The sequence below is a fragment of the Barbatula barbatula genome (genome assembly GCF_947034865.1).
Source record: "Barbatula barbatula genome assembly, chromosome: 10".
NCBI classification, from domain to species: Eukaryota; Metazoa; Chordata; class Actinopteri; order Cypriniformes; family Nemacheilidae; genus Barbatula; species Barbatula barbatula.
Genome location: NC_136773.1, coordinates 12409992 through 12433235, shown reverse-complemented (window position 1 = coordinate 12433235; position 23244 = coordinate 12409992).

Genomic DNA, 23244 nt, shown 5'->3' with positions numbered 1-23244 from the left:
ATGAAACAGCCGCCAATGTTTTTTTGCTCTGAAACACATACAGGTAAGAGAACCACAGGAAGCTAATAGACAGAAACAGGAAATGAGAAATCTGGGAGATAATAATATCCAAAAGAAATCCTAACGCAGAAGGGACATGAGATAAATTGGGCTTCCACAAAAAGAAGCCAGATCTAAGGTCAAAGGACAAGCACTGAGAGGTCAGACCAGCAGTTCATCACACGACAATGACCATAGTAACATGCCTCATCTTTTATTTAAATGGCCAGCTAAAATACTGATTTAATGTTACAGTGCAAGTTAACTATTATGTTTTTTTTCACAGCCATAAATACCTACTCATTGACGCTTTCAAAACATTAAGACACAACAAAATTGACTGAAGCAATGATGTGGATTCGGGGCGGGGCCCGTTTGTTTGTCTGACTAATGATAGGAATTGTCTTAATCCCTTTTTGCAATTCTGTTTTTGGGGGATTTCAGGATATGTGTTGAAGCTATATCTTGAATATATTGTTGTTGTTATTTTCTGTCAATTCTTGTTGATCTAAATGACTTTCAATGTAACATCTTCGGGAAAGCAAGAGTAGAAAGCAAATTCGTGCTAAGTGAGTCATTTTTAGCCCTTCATCTCTCCTCTCTCTATAGTGAGTCACCTGTCTGTGATTCCGTTGAACCCATCATTAAGGTCCATTATAAACACGGCTGTGAGAGCTGCATCTGGACCCACGACTTTTCCTTCTCCCCTCTGTGTCTCACATTGTCTCTCTCCTGTAGCCTGTCATTTCTCTGCCCACGCTTCCTACGCATCCCTCCATCTTCACCTCACCTGTCTGGGGAGAAGAAAATAGAGAGATAAAAAGGTTTTGTTATGCAGTACATTTGGAGAATAAAAAACAGGTGCTGGGTGTGAATCTGTTTTAGGTATGTCAAGTTCTAGCAACATCCTTGAGCTTTGATATGTCCTTTACATAAAACTGAGATGTTCTGCATGTTGTAAATTGCATTATCATAACAAAATATTTTTTCTAAGAAAATGTGTGGGGATTGCCTGTACAAAACACAATGCCAGGGTTTTGCCAATACTGCGGTTGCTAAGGTATTCCTATTGTGTTGCTTTTTGGTTGCTAGGGGTTGCATTTCGGTTTCCTCCTTCAAAGGGATGGCTCACCCAATTATAAAATTCTGTGACCATTTATTTATGCTCATGTTATTCATAACATGTTTATGACTCTTCTGCAAGTGGAACACAAAAGAAGATATTTTCAGAAATTTAGAAATGGTTTTGTGTCCATACAAACAATGTCGTCACCAACTTCAAAATATCTTCTTTTGTGTTCTGCAGAAGAAGGAACGTCATACAGGTTTAGAATGACACAAGATTTTATTAGAATCTTCAGTCTAAAGGATTTCTGGGAAATTTTATTGCATACCATGCGAATGTGTTCTAATAAAAAAAACTGTCCATACTTTTTTAGACTTTTTTCTATATGTTTTTCTGTATGGTTGAGGAGGATTAAAATAAACTCCAAGCGTAAGTATGAACAATAGCTGGTCACTTAGCAAGAATTTAGGCTACTAATGATGTCCGACAGACACAAATCATAGTGCAATATCATTTTGTGAGTACCAATAGGTGAAACAACTCCTTTTCACCCTTCCTTCTCACTGCGTTACCCAGAACCCCTATGAATGCAGCAACACTTCAAACCCTCATTTTTACACCTCATTCTTTTATACAGTGTGTAATTGGTGCAATTAAAAATGCAATTATACATGTGTTCATTTAAACCTTATTTTCAAAAATTTGAGGATAAAACTGGCATTATTTTACAGTAATGTTACAGACAGGAGCTTTAACACACCCCCCTCTTGTGCCAGGCAGGGATGCAGTGCACATTAACGCCATGTGCCCCGTGCCCTTTAGTGCCAAGCATGACTGCACACCATGCGACACAGCAGTTTCTGTCATGATTCTGCTGCATTTTTTTAGTTTAGTGGCAGGATCATGACAGAACCTCGTGTTTAATGTGGAGAGAGGCAATTATTGTTCTTATGGCCTTCCATACTCTCTCTCCGGTCTCGTCTTTGTTCCCATCCTCCCGTTACCCTCGTTGTTGATTAATGCCCTTCACCTGTTTCCATCTTGATTTGCTCCCTTATTTAATGCCCTTGTGTCTTCTGTCTTGTGCTGGTTCATTGTGGTTTGTGTGGTGAGTTCTTGTGTCTTGTACTCTAGTTTAGTTATTTGTAGTTCGTGGTAAAAGTTAATTTAAGTCTTGTTTAAGTGTAGTTAGTTTTAGTCCTGTCATGTTATTGCATCCCTGTTTTTTTCTGTTACCCCCACGTGGGTCTATGTTTTATTATTTATTATTAAAATATATTAACCCCTTACCCGCTGTCTGCACCTGGGTCCTCTCTCCGTGTCTCACCACTCGAGAACCATGACAGTTTCTGCTGAAAACACACACTGCATGTGCACAGAAACCATGGTAACGATTACTGTACCATCTGGAAGTTGATTAACATTAGTTCACTGACCCGCATTTGACATTTTGCGCCCGTGTTGCTGTGACAGATAGAGATGTCAAATTCTCATAGTTAAGCTTGACTGCACATTTAGGATCACGACATCATTATTACAGATGACAGGTCAGCGTGTGTGTGTGCTACATATGATAAACAGGCACACATACTTTAACGCACAGTTATCTATAAGTTAGCATAATGGCATTATCTTGTTTAGCACACATGCTGTACTGACTGGTTAGCAATAGTAGAGTTTGCTTCTCACTTTATGAGAAATGGTGCACATTAGATCTAACATGAAGAAAATACTGTAGTATGCTGTAGTCTTTAGAATATGTCTTCACTTATACTATTTATAAAATGCAGTACAATTGCTAGATAGTATAGTGTTTTTGAAGTCGTATTTTCTAAAGCATATCAAGTTTAGTTATTACTATAGTACAGTATATTACAATTAACTACAATCGACTATAGTAAATACTATTGTAAACTGTAGTATTTGTTGTGTAATGTACTGCCCCTAGTAATGTGCTGTTTTGTTAGCATTCAATGCACCACAGCCTAAGGAACAGCAGGGGACGCACTCACCTCTAGACTCTCACACAGTCTGCAACCAGAAACATTACAACAAAATGAGCAAAAATAGCCACATATAAGTATTTGAAATATGGCTTTAATATATAAGCCAGATGTGTCATTTTAATAAAGAGAAAATATTTTGTTATTTTTTAGGGCCTACTTTGGTTTATGGAGTGTCCAACAACAAGTTTACATACATAAGAGGTGTAAAAACCAATACGTTCTCAATCCAGACTCATCACATATTGACGCTCGGTCAGCGCCCCTCAGCTTCATGCAGGGTACCGATTTGGCGTCGTTTTTCGCCAAAGACTCCATACCAAGACGCGTGCAATTCTTAGCATTTCATAATGATTTGTGGTTTTAATATTTTGGAGCACCTAACGCCACCCCCACCCTAAACCCAGTGGTGTAGTCGAGGGTATACGCAGGTATACGGCCTATACCCACTTCTTTATCAGAAGGCATTGCGTATTCCCACTTGTGTAGTGCAGGGTGTCCATGGGTATACGGCGTATACCATCGGTCATTTCTCCATGGTGTGTCTTGAATAACAAAACAACTGAATGAACTGCTGCCAATATTGTAGAAAACCCTATGACTGATCTCAGATCTGATCTTGATTTGAAAAAAAGCGTCTGCTAAAGCCTAGCAATATTGTCCAATCAAAAGAAAGAAGGCGGGAGTAAAATTTGCGTGCCCTGCATGTCTAAAAATGATGCCAAAGGGTTACCCTGTGCTTTAAAAAGCGAGTGAGAATGTTTTGGTAAAAACACTTTAATTTTCTAATAATAGGCAGTTATCATTACCTTCCTTCTCGACTGACTCTCAATTGATTTGTTTGGGATTCATCTGTCTTATCCCCTCCATTCTGTCAGCCTACTCTGATCTGATTGGTCAGATGGTCTAGTCTGCTGTGATTGGTCTACTGCGTCGCAAATGGAAAGCAGGAGGGCATTATACGCAGTGACGCAAATCTGACCTGGAACTGAAACAGACGACTCGTTCGCATGATTCACAGTCAACTCCTTTTTTCCCAAGCCAATCATTTTGTTATTTGTTCACTTTTTGGCTTTACAACTTGGCAGACTGCTAACATTCACACAAAGCAACATTGCAAAGAAATAAGCACGTGCATGCCTGTGCGAGTATGTTAATCTCCATTTATTACAGTCATCTATCAAACATTTTTTCATTTACTCCCCCTCATGTTATTGCAAACCTGTATAACTAAGATATTTTGAAGAACACAAAACATCGGCCCCCTTTGACTTCCATTGTATGTAGACAAACCCCTGAAAGTTGTCATAATCTTCTCTTGCATTCCACAGACGAAAGAGTCACTTTTTAACCACACAAGAGTAAAAAATTACTTTTTTATTTCAGTTTTGGGTGAACTATTCCTGAACTAACCAATAAAGCAGATCTGCTAGTAAGGGTACAGACTATTAGATTACTCCATCACTTTTTCACAGTTTCAGCTTCTCGTTAACACAAAAACTTTCGAAAAATAAATATATTTAGATTGATAGCAAAACTCCACACGTCCTCCGTCTCAAGTGCAAATGTATTATTTTTCAGCGTATTGCAGTAGGCTACTGGTATCAGTAAGGCTGCTGGAGGTGAAGCTAACTATGTTTTCATCAAAACAACAGCAGAGTGTTTTTGCTAGTGATCGTCCGTGTGCTCAGACTCAATATAACAACCGCTCTTTGTTTGTGGTGAGCAAGAGTGCCTTAACACATCCTGAAACATATTCATTGTAATCGATAACAGCTTTTTTCTGCACAAGTTCCCGTAATTGTTCAGAACAGTGGCATATTTCAGAACATAGCATTAACAGTGTCCCACAAAACTTTTACCCATGCAAGAAATCATCAAAACTGAGGGCATTTCAAGCACGATGTGGCAACATGGGTTTGTTGCATATGTGAAAACAACACGATCTAACGGGAATTTGTGACATTGTCACACACTGTAATCTGTTAATTTACGAATTTTACTTTTTTCGTGTCACTAGGTACGACTTTCAATCTAATGTATTATAATACACGGTATCTTTCATATGTATAAATATATATCAACGCAATCTGTTGGGATTTCATACCTATTTTACAAGGTGGCTCATTCGTGTGAATTCCTATTTCCTACGATCTCATTGGTATGCTTTCTTATGATTTGACTCTCCCCTTAGGTTTAAGGGCGGGGTTAGGGGAGCCGTTTATCATTGTTTTGCAACATCGTGAAACTCGCGTTTTTAGCTAAATTGGTCTTTGCGGCTGTGATTTTAGGGTTTGGGTTGAAGTAAGGTGTTGGTTAGCCACATCCTACTATATTTACAACTTCTTTTGATATCAGGTGATAAATATATAAATGTAAATTCACAGGCAGTCTGTGAAGAAGGTTGTGCTCACTGACACGAAAAAATTAGGGATCGTCCCAATCGTCCATGAACGATTCCAAATTTTGTGTCTATGCCACGAAATGTTGTGAGTCTGGATTGGGGAGAAGGCCTGCTCAGGGCCCATGTCCTCCCCTCCCATTATTTTACAATAATTACTGTTCTTTCAATCCTCTTAAACACACTCTTAATTACCCCCCCAAAAAACCTGCCGGCTGCTGCACTCCACCACCCCCATCTCCTCAAAGTCACTCACTCCACAACAAACATTCTTAAGGTACTTAATGTTTTTTGGTTACACTTAAAATAATGTTGTATTTGTTACCATTATTCTTGTATTAGCTATGAACTAACAATGAACAATACTCCTACAGCATTTGTTAATCTTTGTTTTTTATTACTATTACCATTTTCTAATACATTTTAAAATCATATGTTATTTGTTAACTAACATGAATTATTGTATTTGTATTAACTAACATTTACAAAGCTCAATATATGCTTAAAAGATATATTGCCCATTGTTAATTCATGCTAGCTAATGCATTTCCTAATGTTAACAAATACAAAATTGTTAAGTGATACTTTTTTATTTCACTTTTACATGTAGTCATATTAAGGTTCATGCCTTCGTTTTCAATTTTTTTCAGATGTTTTATATATAGATTTATATGTATATATTTGTTTATTTAATTATTTTACTCTTTATTTCCCCAGACCACGACTTTTAGCTCGCAAAATGACAGCGATCATAAAAGATCAAAACAATATTACACACTTTTTAAACTCAGATAATCTAAATAAAGAGTCAAACAAAATTTATTTCTGCATGCAATCTATAAATTTGTCAAATTATGAAGAAAGTGTTCAATTGTCTTCCATGTGATAAGTAGCAGAAGTTCAGAATGTTATAAACATCATTGATCCATGTTAGCAGAAGGGGGAGAATGTCAGTTTTGAGTGCTTATAAATGTGAGTTATGTCAATCCTTTGTAGCACAACAGCGTAAGACAAAATAAACATGAATTTCATGAGGACTTAAAGTGCATTTTTGTCAGAGCTCAAACTTTAGTTTGTTTGCTGACGGAGATCTTGGCAGCGCATGCTGACATGTATTTGGCACTATGCATAATTTATGGTTTGTGTCTGCTGGTAAGCGAAAAAATTAAAGAGGAAACACTACAACAAAGCGCTTTTTATTCCTGCCAGTCATAAGACTGTGTAGCCTTGACACAACATATTGTGAAAGAAGTGTTCTGCTCCACTGGCAGCATTCACACCCATAGTATGCTGTTAGTGTTTTACTAAGTGGAGGAAATCATTAATGGTTTATGATTTAATGACCAACACTCTGATCTCTGTGTTTCCATGAGACTGACCAGAACACGTTCCAGTGTGTCTGTCAGTTGTAGTATTACTGAGGGTGTATTTTGATAGTTATACCGTTTCCTGACACACAAACCGAAAAATGGAGGCAGGGATGCGTAAACTGGAGACGGCTGCACTTCTTACCGTCAACATTACACACATTAGTGAAGTGAAAAAGTGAAAGTGGCCTATTTGTGACCTCTGCATTTAACCCATCCAGTGAGTCGTGAACACACAGACCCGGAGCAACGTCAGTCACTACCTGCTGTCTCTGAGAATCCGACCAGAGATGAGGATAAGACTTATGAGTCCGACTCGAACCACTAGGACTCGACACAAACACATGCTGTTTCTAATACCAACACCCAAGATGTTTCTTAGAGGCCTGACTGTTAACTGAATAACCACAACATGCGAGCCTAACCCAAGGGTCAAAGTTCATAGTCATAAAGTTGTCACAAGTTTAACAGCCAAGAACAGATGAAAGCCAGTGAAGGAATTTTCCTATGTCACTTACAAAAGCAGTCTATACACTGCAAAGAGTTTTTCAAAGACCAAAAGCATGTTTAAATGATCGAATCAAAGGGCTCAGATACAGTAGATTTAACGCAACGCCAGCCATCTAGTCTTCATGGTTCACTCAGGCGCTTGACCTGAAGATGTGTCTGAGGTCACTGGAGGGGGTCAAAACGGGTGCTGTTAAGCATGCTCGAGTGTCTTATTCTGCTCGGGTGCTTTTCCCAGACAGAACAAGGGAGGATCAGGTCTTAATGAGGGCAAAAATATTGCAAGAAATAAGGAAATGCTGCCGGCATCAACTGTTGAAAAGCATGTTCAGATAATCTGATCTACAGTAAATACTGTATTTTTTTACTGTATGTGCCTATTGCTTTAAAACTCATTGGAGACGAAGTTGACACTTGAATAAATCATAACCGAGAGCTCGATCAGGTCTCTTGAGCTGTAGAAGCATCCTCTGAGCGATACGATTTTCCCATGGGATAGTGAAAGCGGAAACCGCCGGCAGACCTACAGGAACGTTACAGAGATCATCTAGTTTCATTAACACCAGAGGAACAGGGACCTGCATTACTTTATCAGACATAAGATACAAGTTGATACTATCTCATCTGTGCTTTGATGCCACAGGGATTATCGTGCAAAGCTCAGTATTATCAGAGCTCTCCTTTTCAGCGCCATTCTCCTGCTGGCACGATTCATTATTTTATTTATAGTGGTGCTTTGTTAAAATGAGCGTGTGGGAGGGTTTGATCTCCAAGCCACGGTTCTGAATGCTTGAGAGGAACAGCCTCTGATGAGTGTGGAGAAGAGAGAGAAGTTCTCTGCATCAACGCATCATGGCCTGACAGTTACAGAAGAGGAATATCAGGGGTGAGAAAAAGATCTTGAAAATCAGAAAGAATGAGTGAATCTCAAAGGGCTTTGAAAGGTTGTAGTTTCACAAGCTATGGGTACTGAACGTGAATATTCTGCATGACATGACACGTTTACAGTATTTAAGAACATACAGTACTATTTAGTAATGGTACACACACAAAAAGGGAAAGAAGGAAAACAATTATTTTGACATCACTGTTTGACCCACATACTGAACATCCAATATAAACAAGCAAACTCAAAAAGATTGTAACACAACGTATATGAACAATCACTAGTTTAAAACGTGAAAAAACAAGCAATGCTTCAAGGAAAACAGGATGTTATGATAACATCACTTCCTCGTTGATGGCTATGTGGTGGGGCAGTAATGAAGAACATTACAGATAAACAATGTGAAAGAATTATGTAAACATCACCTTCATCTTCCCAAACATGTCTGGGTGTTTGCTAACAAACACGATCTCAGTTGTAAACCTTTACGGCAGCGCTCCGGCATTCCCAGGATTTCCCTTGGTGCAATTCTTCAGCTTCTCTTAATTGCACCTTGAAATTCCTTCACTCCCATTCAAACTGCCGACGACCCCTCAGATCTGCTCATTTGCCACAACAGCAGATAAGCAATGCTTTTTTAGCTGAATATCTCTCTTTGTCAAAATATCTACATTTAAGTGTTTCAACCTTATGGCCGTACATTCAAACCGGGGAATTTCTTTCCAATCATTACAAGCAGAAATTACATCTCATTAGCAGAATCCCATGAGCTATCAGCAGACTGCATAAAGATGTAGCCTGCTGTAGCTTGCTGGAGGTTTTTAACCAGCTCGCTCACACACATTCGCAACTAAAGAAGACGTATTTAATTATCACACTGTAAAAAGTGCAACACTGTGTGTAGTATCCCGTGAAATCGGAAATAATTTTGTTTGCAATAACCAAGCAAACTAATTATTAAGGAGACTTTAGTGAATCATTTCTATTATATACCCCCACAGCAGAATAAGCACAGGTGTATTTCATCACATTAATGATGACATGTCTCAGGTTGCATCTACTCTACACAATGTTTGACAAAAATGCGTTTTAGCGTTTATGCGTTTTAGCTGTTCATTTACATGACAATGGTGTTTGGAGGTCTGAAAACACAAACTTTTAAAAACAAAGTGCAAGTCTTTCAAGACGACATGTGTAAATTACATAAATGCACATTTGTAAAGCTGCGATGTCATGCACATGCATATTGCGTGTTCAGTCTATAGCATGCCGCAGGAATGACGTATTGTTTTATGCAAACCCTGGAAGCGAGTTAGCATTTTAGCATTTCCGGCTTTTTTTGTATAGGCTTTCTCTGTGCTTAGCAAAACCTCTCAGCTTTTTCACTTCATAATCTGTGAGATAAAACACATTAGTTATAACGTGATTTTCTTAAAGCTTTATTGTGTCTTGAAAACGTCGGTTGATAAGTTGCTAAAAGCAACCACATCCTATGGCAGACATAATCACACATACGAGTATATATCTCACAAATAATACAACATGGACACAAATCTCTATGTGGATGGGGATTGATTTACGGAGTGATTACTTACAAGGACACACATTTTAAATAAAGTTTGAAAGAGTGGTCGGAGGCTTGGTGGTGATGACATTGATATGGAGCGACCGTATAGTGTGTTTGTAGCATCATGCAAGCTTTGTACTTCTGGCGATTGTATTTAGGCTACAAAACGTGTAAACATCACAAACCTTTGTTAATCGCAGAGCTTATTTTTAACTAGCCTTCAGGTCTATGGGAAAATCCATAGGCTTTTGGCCAAGGAAACCGGTGCAGCAAGTTGGCCTACAAAAATACGTCATCCCTGCCGCAGTCTATTGGAATGCATTAGCAGGCTACTTGACAACCGCACAGTGTTTTTAAAAGTCACATCGCCATCTATTGGCCTGGCATACACAGTACAGCCTTTTTTGTCGTTTTTTGTGGATTAGTGTAAACGTTTTTGACAATGTTTTCATCAGTAAAAATGTAACCGGTTTTCGAATCATGTTGTTTTGTAAACATGCCCTAAGCGTGACAGCAGAAAGTGTTTCTCGCATTTTGAACAGCATATTTTAATGCACTTTAAATCTAAATGTTTAAATAAAAAAATATGCTTGTTCCTTTTTCAATAATCGCCACTGGATTTGGTGTAGTAATGCAGTAGCAATCGAACATTTCATAAGAGTTATATGTACAGGTAAGTCTACTTTTGGGGTCATTGTAATGTAAAAGCTTTTTTGTCCTTCTGTCTTCTAAATTCTAATTATAGAATTACACTGAATGGCTTCATTTTTGCAAGTCATCCACAAATGTGTTCAATACTGGTAAAGTGCATCTGCACCTCACTTAAGAACGATCGCTTTACCCAACAGCACAGCTTAAATTTTTCCAGCATTTAGCATTTTTATAGACCTGTGTTTTTTCTCATTCGATTTAAAGACAGAAAAAAGGCTGAGATAGCGAGTCAGAAATGTGATAGACTGTGGGAGAGAGAGGACTTTAGTCTCTGATGCTCTTTATCTGTGAAGATAAAGTTGAAATACCGTTCGCATATTAACAGGAAACTTGGGTCATTAAGGTAATTATGAGCCCGCTGAGAATATGATGTGAAGGAGGGAGAGATATAAGGAAAAGAGAGAGGAAGTAGCAGAGGTGAGATATGCAGTAATAGAGAATCTAACAGTGAAATTTAATAGGATATTACCTGTCCTGAAACAAACATTTGTTTCAATATCTGACAGTGTGTGTTTGTGTATGCGCTGTAGATGTGAGTCACAGCCAGATTACAGCTGTATGAGTACAATACACTTCAGGCTGAATTACTCAGAGCGTGTGACCTCTTCTCCTTCTATCGCTCCAAAGGAGCTTATACAACAACATTCAAACAAGGTTTGGGTTGTACACTCTTAAAAATAAAGGTGCTTTAAAGGTTCTTCACAGCAATGCCATGGAAGAACGCTTTTTGATTCCACAAAGAACCATTCAGTCAAAGGTTCTCTAAAGAACCATCTCTTTCTTACTTTTTCGCCACAAAGAACCTTTCGTGTTAAAAGGTCATCAAAGATGTCAATGTTAAAACTCACAGTAAATTTGCAGACGTTCACAAGAGAATACACTAACGTCAGATCACAGCCAAACATAATACGATTAAAATCTATTGGTTCACACTTACAAAAATAAAAGCTTTCCAACCTTAAAGGGGCAACGTTGACATTATGGGGCATCTAGTGGTGAAGTTGTGAATTGCATCCGATGGTCAATCCACCACTTGCCCCTCTATTTCGAAGTACAACATGGCTCTCACAGGACAAAGATGTTGACCCTATTTCACTTCTTTGCTGAACACGGTGTAGGAGGTTACACATGAAAAAATATACACAAGGTTATACACCTCTGAAGACATAGCTTTGTATATTATATTGCATTTCTTTCAATAGATCTTTCAAATTGCAGCACCTTTAATATTGTTTTTTTTTTCCCATGGATGTGTACAATGATAAAAACTAAATATTATTATCATTAGTCCTTTCATCCTCATTAAAGGAATGATTCGCCCAAAAATAAAAATTCTGTCATATTTTGATTTGATATGAGCCTTTCTTATGTGAAACACAAAAGAAGATATGTTGATAAATGTTACGTGTCCATGCAATGGAAGTCAATAGGGAGGGGTCAATGTTGTTTGGTTTAAATGTTCTTTAAAATATATTTTTTGTGGTGTGCAGATGAAAAAATAAAGAGTTGGAAGAATTGGTTTTATTTCTGGGTAAACTATCCCTTTAAGTGATGCATCAGAATCAGATAGTACTCCCTTGCAGAGATGAAAGACGCTCCTCTGTTGAATACAGACAGTGAAGACAGTGAATGAAGTCCAGGTAGGGGCCGAATGCAGCTGTCCAGGAGACAGACTGATTTATCAAACAAGAATCTCTTTTATCCACCTCAGAGATTGACTATCAGCACTGGTGCAATGGGGCCTGAGGCCTTGCCCATCAACACACACACACACACACGCATGCACACACCTACACAATCGCACACACAACTAAAACAAATCAAGGCCTCACTCGGAATGCCCTAAGGCTATTTATTATATAGCGGCGGACAGTGAGAGGAGTCAGGGAGACATTCAGACCCCGAGATCTGTTGAGTCTGTGAAGTAATCAGACAAGTCAGATAAAGATAAAGGTGAAGTTTCTTTTAAAGGCTTTTAAAGCAAACAGTGGACTATTGGGAATATATATCTAATCCATCTTCAGAGCTGCACGCACAATAAAAAACATTAACACATTCACACACACAAAGCGTCTCGTATCTCAATATTACCTGCAGGGCAGGAGGTATTTTTTACAAAGCTGACAGGTAAATTAGAGAAATGATCATGAGGCCCATTCCTGGAAAACCTGTTTTATCAGCACAAATTCTTTGCGGTATCACACATACACACACGGCTGCCATGAGGGCCTCATAATAGGTGCTTTTACCACTGTTGCCTGAAACTCCTTCACGTGAAAAATGTAATAAACACATACTTCATAAAAAAAGAGAATCAGGTACACAGCAGGAAATATGTTTTAATCAGATGTGGATGCAGGACCATGGCTTTCTGTTCTACCTCAAACTCCCACTTTGCACTTTGTTAGGACCCTTGTATTGGGTAACAATCTTGCCACCACACGTTTGCAATAAACATATTTGTTTCTGCGAACTTGTGACAATGATTTCTTTCATTTCAGTTTCAATGACTTTCTTCATCTCTATTAAATGTGGCTGAAAATTGTTGACTGCAGGTAGTTTTGGCACTTGGGATTTTACTTAAAATAATTTTCAGTTTTCAATTTTAGTGGATTGACATCTTTTACAAAGTACTTTGCTCTCTGGAAGACGCGATTCTGATTGGTGGGTTGCAGGCTTCAGTGTTTAAAGTATGTTTAATTGGCAATTCCATGCAAATGTCCACCTTAAAATGAAACAATCTTAAAAGATTTTACCAAATGTTTTTACAATAGCTCAGATGTCCGTATAGTTTTTAAGTTTTTAAAGCATTTTGTTTGTTTTTAAAGCTTTGTGTTTCATACACTCTTAAAAATAAAGGTTCTTCAAAAGGTTATTTGATGCCAAAGACAAACAGTTTTTGTTTAAATGGTTCCATAAAGAACATTTAACATCCGAAGGACCTGTTCTTCTGTTTCACAAAAGGTTAGAAAGAGATGGTTCTTTAAAGAACCTTTGACAGAATGGTTCTTTGTGGAACCAAAAATGTTTCTTCTATGGCATCACTCTGAAGAACCTTTTAAGTAGGCCTACCTTTATTTTTAAGGGTGGAGTCAGGTAAGTAAATTCCACCCATGTTCTTCATAAATGCACATAAAAAATAAATATATATATATACACAAAGAGTATTAAAAACATTATTATTTTATTGTGTTAGTTGTTAGCCGTATTTTTTATTTGATTGATATTTATTGGAATGCAGTTAACTCATTTCGGAGTCAACTCTTCATTTATATATATTATGTTTATATATTGTGTTATATATGAAGTGTCATCCCATCGCCATTTGTTGATATTATTGCTTCTGGTTCGGACATTTTAATTCACAGAAATTCTAAAAAAGTATGTTGTCTCTCAAAAACGTGTGTCCTTTTTCGTACTCCACAATGTCACAATCAACTGTCTTCCCTTGTTTTACACCGGACCACACTCCCCATAATCCTTTGCACCTGTCACCCCTGATCCCCATCATTTGGACATTGGTTATCCCCGTCATCTGTTTACCCCTCGTTATCTGTGTTATATAAGTTCTCTTCTTTGTTTGATTGATTGTCGGGTATTATGATTGTAAATACATGTTTTATGTATGTGGTGATGTGCTTCTGCCTGGTTTCCCTTGGATTATATTACAACCACTTTGCATTATCTGCGTTCCTCGAGTCTTCCGTGCACATCCCCGTTACACAATGCTTGACTTTTTTTTCTCTCTCAAAATAGAAAACTCACGCATAGACTGATATCTTTCTGACATCTGGACTCTATCAACAGGGGTTTAGTACAATATAATCAGATGATATAAAATATTGCTAATAAATACATTCTCTGAAAATTCATATTTTAAATTCTGACTGAAAATGTCACACCCATAGCTGGAATAGTCCTCCATCTCATTCTTTTCGTAATATAATTATTTTAATCAAATCTACAGTGTCTATTCGTTTCATTAATAGTTTTGTAATAAGCAGAATGATGCCAAGTCATCTTGACATGAACACAAAATAAATCCTTTCAGGATGGGATCATTTTACTGTGATCATCCACTTTGTGTTTATTTTGTGATGTGACCGGCTACTCAATATAATCTCTTACAAATGAACTGACAAGGTTTGTCCCGTTGAGATTTAAAATATGAAAAAATACAGCACATACACAGAGAAACATGAATCTGTATTAAAACACAATGCTCAGACAGTTACAGACCTAAAGAGTCTGTGCATTTATATTTGTGTGTCGATTATTAACATCTGAGTATTGCGTGCCGTTTCATAGTTTCACTATAAACTCTGCCAGACGCTGCATTCCAGCTCTAAACAACACACACACACGAACAAAGTTAACACATGCATACAGACCTTTTCTTACATACAGTATGGCCAACGTTTCATAAAATCTAAACGGTATATACAGCATAGAGCCATTAACCTCTTTTGTACAAATAAGAATGTCCTCTAATGATAGGCCTGCGAGGAACCGGCCCACTCACATGTGCGGCAGGGAACTGTACATATATTTGCTCACATAAAACACCAGATTTAGCCAACCCTTTTAACACTGGGAGAAGTGACGACATGGAAAGAATATAGTGAGATGGAATGCTGAATGTGCTTGTGGCAATTGTCCTCATGATCAGGGGTTAAATTGGACTGGGATGATCCTGAACTGAATTCTAGCACCTTGGATTCAAAAAAAGAAAGAATGTTATTAGCTGTTTGTTTGTCAGTTCATTGCTTTTTCCATGTGCTCCAGTTTGCTTAATCCAGAACGCACATTCCATTGCTATTTTGAAAGTACCTTATGCAATAATTTTTCAGTGGCTAGCCATCGCTATTCCGTATTAATAAAGCACACATTAAATAATATTTCAAAACTCTGTAGGCACTTAAAACTTCTGTTGAAAATACAATCTGTCCTTAACCGAACACATCTCTGTGTCTAGTTAAAGACAAAGCATTTTGTGTTACCTTGTGTTGTACAAAATTGTTCACAATGTCTTTAAAAAACACATTGTGTCAAAATAAAAAAGATTATTATAAAAAAAAAGAGAGCGCAGATTTTCGAGCACCAAGATTCATATTTTCCTGTTTGTAATAGTTCGTTTTCTTGCATTATGACCCTTAAAATTTGAAGGTTATATTTTGAGGTTATCACCACACATTTTAAGGGTGCCCCCCCCCCCGACACCAAAATCTCTGTAAACCCTGATTATGATGGATCAGAGGACTGAATGTGAATGGGACATACTGTGCTGGTTTGTATGTGGTGGAGTCGTGTGCTGTTCTCGCTCTCTTTTTCATTACTGCATGTTAAAATGCTGTTCCACTGCAATTAGCATCTTAGTCACACTGCGACAGTCTATTTTAGTCTCCATCCCCCGTTCTCCTGCTCTTCTCTTCATCCATCCATCTCAGTTCTGATGTCCTTCATTTCTTATAGCTTGCTTCTTTTTTAAATTCCAAATCTCATTTAATTTTCTTTATTGTTATCTTCTTCTCTTTCTTGTAGTAAACATTTGCCTTGAGCTCTGATCTCTCATATTCTACACCTCTTAACTGAACATTTAACATTGCATACTGTATGTTTCGATTGGATGTTATTGCACAGCAGGTTCACATTCAGTGTGGAAAGACAACTTGACTTTTATCTTGCACCTGTCACAGTAGGACACAATAATGTCCACTTAAAAAAACTCAAATTCTAAAATAAGTATTGCATTTTTGGGGGGTTTTAGTAGATCTAAGCAGGAATGTAGGACCAATCAAAAAGTGGGGCGGGAAACACATGATAAATGCTGTTGGTGTCTCTTGTTGCCACTTAAAAACTTGTTGAATATACATTTTTTTCCAAATAAGATTAGATCAGCTAGGATAGTTCAACCAAACATGAAAATTATTTCATCATTCACTTACGTTCATGCCATTCCACTCATTATTGACTTTATTCTGCAGAACACAAAAGAAGATATTTAGAAGAACGTCGGTAACCAAACACCATTGGCCTCCATTGACCTCCACTGTATGGACAATGAGATATTTTTCTAAATCGTCTTTAATTTTCCACAGAAGAGTCACATACATTATCACAAGGGTATAGAAATGACAAAGTTCTTGTTTTTGGGTGAACTATCCCTTATAATACGTTAGTTTGCGCATTCTTGCGGGACCTTATGGGCGTGTGTGTGTACGTGTAATTTCAAAATCTGATCCCCACATGTTAACTGTGGAATGTCACAATTCCAATAACATTTGGTTTCCATAACCGAGCTGACATAAGATGTAGCACACATTCATACAGTATGTGGAATGCTTTTTATCGCAAGAACACTACGTTCCTCTGACACAAATACTCTCACACAAACACGGTTCATCAAAAACACTGAGTGGGCTGCAGATGAAACTTTCATTTGATGAATAGACAACAGGCTGTTGTGTAAGCTTGTGCCTGCGATGAGCAGCAATATAGAAAAAATAAATCCCCGGTATGCAAAAGTTCAGCCATGAAAACAAGTATTAACTTGACGATGATGGTGACTGACGTCGAGCGGCTGGTGTTGTCACGGTAACTGTACTTAGAGTCACTTTTTAGTGAGTTTACTATGTGTGCAGTTGACTCATCATCTTTATGATTTGGTGCGGGGTGGTCAGGCCACACATAGGCCAGCCCGAATATTAAGGGTCAAAATACGGTATTTCTGGGTCAAGTTCTTTTTATCATCTACACACACAACTTCACACATGAGGAGAAAATCTTTCACAGTAGTAGGATAGTATACACAAACATACTGTACTTTTGTTTTTCTATCACACTGAGGACTTTTAATTGATTTCTATTGTTTTATTTACCTATTGACACTTTATATCGGTCTTGAGTCTTTGGACACCAAGGGATCCACAATATAGTGACTGAAAAGCAGAAGAACTTAGACAAAATGACAAAATAAATAAACAATATCTCTAAAATAGAGAATAAATATTAAGGAAAGTAAATACATAAATTACTATATTTATAAATTAAATAAATAAAAAATGTGATTAAAATCAGAAAGCAGTTAGTTAACCTGTTAAAAAGATTTGGTTGAATTAAAAATGCATTCGTATATAAAAATATATATATTTTAAATAAAAAAACAAATAAATATTTTATATACTTAATAGCACATTTTGATAGGGAAGAGAACAAAATATTAATCAAACTGAATGTACTGTTAATACATTTTATATGTACGTATGTATGTTTTCAGAGTTTAGTGGATACTAAAGAAGGATGAGTTCCTCTTCAGTCGGTCTCTCGACGTTGTGTTGAGGGACAGACTGGGGGTGTATCTTGAGAACCTATCATCATATCTTGTCCTGGTGGTATGACAGGCTCATCCCTGAGTCAGACGCAAGGTGTTGCGGTCACAGCTGGGGAGGTTCTTCCATCTGCTTAACAGGCGAGTTCGACTACTGCTTTGTCGAGGTCGACCGATTAGGCGAGCAGCGGGGGTGATTTGGGGGTACCTATGGATGTCTCTCCATCAGCTTTGGCTTCACGGACCACCCATACCCCAGCATGCTCACCTGGCTTGTCCCTGATGGGCGACGGTAGACTGTCCCATGGCGGGCAGACTCACAGAGGGATGAGGACGACCTATCTGTCATTGCATCAGACTGCCTTCTGGCATCAGATGCGGAAGATCTCTCTGAGCTCCCACCTCTGGGCGGTCGAGCTCAAGATGAGACTGATACGGGTCCAGTATCAACCGTGCTTACTGGACCCGTGGTTTTGGGGGCGGAGCGTGGTCAAAAGCCACAGAGTTGCATGAGGAGCTCACCAAATCCTGGAATGCACCCTTCTCAGCGCGTTTCAGGCTAGCGGGTTCCGTAGCTGTGATTTCCCTGGATGGCTACATCGACATCCCCAAGGACTAAATCCCTGAAGGACCTGGATGATGGAAAGCCCGACCCAACCCGCATGAGCGAGTTGCGCACTGCCACTGACCGAAGGCCACGGCGCGTGGTTTGGGTCAGTCGGTGTCCACGAGAGGCATCTGTGGCTCAACCTTTCAAATGGGCCACTCTCTCAAACCGGCCTGTTTGGTGATACCCTGAAGGACAGGTTGAGAGTGTATGTAGCCGCTATTGCCGCTCATCACGATCTCGTGGAGGGTAAGTCTCTTGTTCAACATAACCTGATCACCAGGTTCCTCAGGGGTGCGAGAAGGGTGAATTCGGAGGTTACAGTCATAACCGAGACGTTTTACATTAAATAAATTACCAGAGGATGATCATACTTGGGGGTCCATGGCATCTAAAAACACAATCGAAACAATGAAAAAACCTGCCTTGTTTGGAAGTTTGGAACCAGCACTGTTTGGTTCCAAACATTCTTCCAAATATCTTTGTGTTCAGCAAAACAATGAACTTTATACAGATTTGAAACAACCTGAGGGTGAGTAAATGATGACAGAATTTACATTTTTAAGTAAACTATCCCTTTAAGAACACCCGGCCTCACTACATAAGGCAATGCTAAACAAAAGGACATTTAGAGATATTTCATAAAAACTGCAGTATTTGCAAACACAATAACACTAACTGATGCCATCGCATTACAGATGATTCACAATCGTTATGGACACCATGTAAAGACGGACAAACTTAGGCTCCTCAGAAAAACATTTCACACACCCACAGAGTCTCACACATACATATCAACACCAAACACCCCCTTACACACACATCTCTTATATCGACAATGAGTCATGCTCCAGGAAAATTCTTTGGAAACCTTTGGAAATGCACTCTCAGCCCTCCGGTTCCTGTTCTCACTTGCTGTTCAGCTTCCCCAGTAACAAACCCAAATGAGAAATTCACGTCACCCAGAGAACCAGTTTCATTGACTAGACTACGATAGGTAGGCAATAAAACAGGAGGAGAAATCACATGCCATGTGGAATAAGAATATAATTAATACTTATGGTGGGTTAGATTTTGTCCAAAAAGCAACTACCCGTAACACCCTATAGATATATCCAACCAATCACATCTACTGCTCTGGGGGCGGATTCACAAAACATTCTTGAGAGAATTATTCTTAACTGTATTTTAAGAGAAAAATTTTGAATGTTTTGTATTCCCAAAAAACTTCTTAAGCCACTCCTTAAATTTTTATCTCAAGATCGATTTACAAACCATACGGCATTTTATTCTTATGAAAAACCAGGAAATATTTTAAAACGTCTTAAGAAAGAACATTCTTATGAGCTTCCTATTATTTATCTTAAGAACAGGTTTTTCATAAGAATAAAATAACGTATGTATCTTGAGAAAAAAAAATTAAGAACTGCCTTAAGTATTTGGAGAATACAAAACATTCTCTTGACTTACAGTTTTAAAAGACAAAAGATTGTCAGCTTAAGATATTAAGATGTTATATTTTGTCTTATATTTATATGCCCCTGCTTAGCAACACCTTGGCAAGTATTCACAGCATCCTATAGTATCAGCATTAAGACCAAAACATCACATCATACTATATGACCATATGGATAACACACACTTCGTAGACAGAAGAAGTTTATAACAAAGACACTTAAATAACATGAATATATCATAAGACAATGAAACTCAATACACAAATTAAATTAGCTTCGCATTCTGCTTACAAAACAATGAGGTCAAAGTTTAAAATGCACAGAAACAGAAAAAACGATTCCCAAACTCCGAGAGGATGCAGCAGGCTTAATATATTACTCATCTTGGAGTCATCGCTGGAATGACAGCACTGTTGTCATGCACCTTTAGGCTGGATCACCAGCGGCCAATGAGAAAACCACAGCCATAGGACTATTGGGAGATCTTTTGTGATGTCATTGGATCGGAAATGGCATCAAAAGCTCTGATCTAAGTTTGCAGTCATGGTATTTTACAGCAAGTATTCTGATTTCCCATCATTTATGATTAACGGCTGCAATACAAAATCTCCTGGAATCGTATGCATTGTATGAATGTGTGACTTACATATTGAGGAAATGTCCAGTTGAAAGTTTAAAATATTAAAATGATATAATATTAACTCTCAGGAACATTAGCATGTCTAATTTTAAGATTCAGTTATATCTGTTGGTAGGTTTTTTATCCAGCTTTGGCATGTATAGAGTGTGCTTCTGTGTAGGTGTTTCTGTGTTGGTGGGTGTGAAAAAGCTTAAATTCTAACATTATCTGTCTATGAATAATATATTCTCATAAGAGCCCTTAGTAGTAAGGAATATGGTAGTAGTTGCAATAAACATTTGAGTTGCAGCTTCACACCTATGGTGTTGGATTATCTGTCAGAACAAACATCCAGCTCTTGAGGGCACATAGATGTTAGTCATTCACGAAAAAGACAGTGGAAGGGACACATCTGAGCCGCCGCATTTAGGTTTTACCATAGTTTATTATAGTGACTAGTTCAGCCATGATAGATAGTTAAAACCATACAAGTGGTTGCTACCTTATTTACACACAAAATTGTGCTTATAAATACACACACACATGCACATATATTGATTGCAAACCAGTCAATAAACAGACTAAATTACCATACAGGTTAACCCAATACAACCCAATAAGAAATCCATATTTCTTTTTGTTTCATTTATTCTTTTTCGTTACTTGTTGGTTTAATGCCGTCGGAGAAAGAAAAGGGTAAAGCCCACAACAAGTCAGTATTCATTCCAGCTCCTAAACTTAATTCACCTTACCAATGTAATCTAGCCATTGTCACAGATCACTCGACACTATCCAGTGAAGATATTACTGATATCTTGTATCCTAATGAGTGTCAGTTTGTGCGTGTGGTTCTAATTGGACGTCTGCCAACTAACCCAGAAACCTTGCACACACCCATTCCCCTACGCATGTTGGAACAAGACAACACTGTTGAACTCAAGAGACATTAGCCATATAGTCTTTCATTCAATACTCCCACTGTCTGTGTGTGTGTGCGAGACAAATGGATGTTTGTGACCGCTGGGGCAGTGAAGCTTCATTCTGTCAGAGCGAGAGTGGGGCAAGGGCAGATTCTGACGGCTTTGAGCAAGCGCTCAATAGGCAAGAAAAAGAGACTTTTATTCCTGCTCTGCACAATAGTGCCAGCCAGCGTGCAGCACCCCGCAATTCTCTCCATTAGCTCTGCACTGGCAAACGGGTTACACGCAATCTTCCTTTCAGTACTTTCAAAGAACATGGTAGGTCTCATCATCTAATGACTGCTTCAGACCATTTGTTAATTCCCTCCCTCATACAGTCACTCCTAGTCCTCAAACTCAGACATGCCCGAATTATCCAAGCCGTCTCAATAGTATCAGCTTGCAGGCGTGCAACCCAACCTTATCTTATCAGCTGCAGGCCAAGAAACAGACCTACCCGAAATACAGTCAGGACCTTACCCTCCCCACACAAGTCTCTTTAGGAAAGAAGCATGAAGACTGAATTCACCATAAAAGAATGTGCAGCTGAGAGAGGGTGAAATATTGTGTGTGTGTGTGGCTACTAACAGACTGTGGCCAAACTGTAATGCTTCCCGCCCATTAGACTAACAACATATGTGGAAAGGGTTGTGTAAGATTACATTTGAAAGGTGTGTACATTCCTCCACGTTTCTAAAGTATACGATAAGTAATTCCAAAAACAAGGTTTTGGAACGATTTAAACACTGTCCTGTTTGTTTGAAGGTTTAACCCAAAAGCTTACCAATAGAAAGTTTTCCAACAGCATTTTCCCTGAGGATGCATGGAACTTCATGAAGAATATGATTATGAGCACATCTTTGCTCAAGGTGACGCAGTTTCACATCCAAGTTCCTTTTTCCAGCCTATTACCTAATCTGTACATGTGACTCAATTTGGAGAAACAGAAAAATGGTGTCATGAAAACAGAAGTGATTGACTAATGGTAAAACAAAGTAAAATTATAAAATATTTTTCACATGTCCTAACAGGGACAACTAGAATTTACCAGACTACCAGAACCTGTTTGTGCAAGCAATGGAAGATGTCAGAATAGAAATACATTTGTTTTGGTACCACTAGACGAGGCACAATGCTCTGTAAATGTATCCTCCAAATCTATAAGGAAAATATGTTTTACATTTACATTTTACATTGCCATTTAGCAGACGCTTTTATCCAAAGCGACTTACAGATGAGGAAACATTTATAACAACATAGGCAACAAAATACATAAGTGCATCAAACTAGTCCATTAAAGCCTAGCACAGTAGAAAAAGCTAACAATAGTGAGGTTAGTACGTTTGTTTGTTTTTTTTGTAAAGAAGGAAAGGGAAGAGAATGAGGAAAAAATCAATCAGAGACGTGTGGACGAAAGAGATGCGTTTTTAGGCGTTTTTTAAAGATGGCAACCGAGTCTGCTGATCTTGTAGCAGCTGGTAGATCATTCCAGCAATGTGGAACAGATCCAGAGAAGGTACGGGAGAGTGACTTTTTTCCTTTTTGGGATGTGGTTTTAATACACACTCCTCATATAATGTGCAATAAAAACTATGAATTCCGATGCATGGATTAATGCATTATATACACTCCTCATATAATGTGCTATAGAAACTATGAATGCAGACGCATGGATGAATGCATTATATACACTCCTCATATAATGTGCTATAGAAACTATGAATGCAG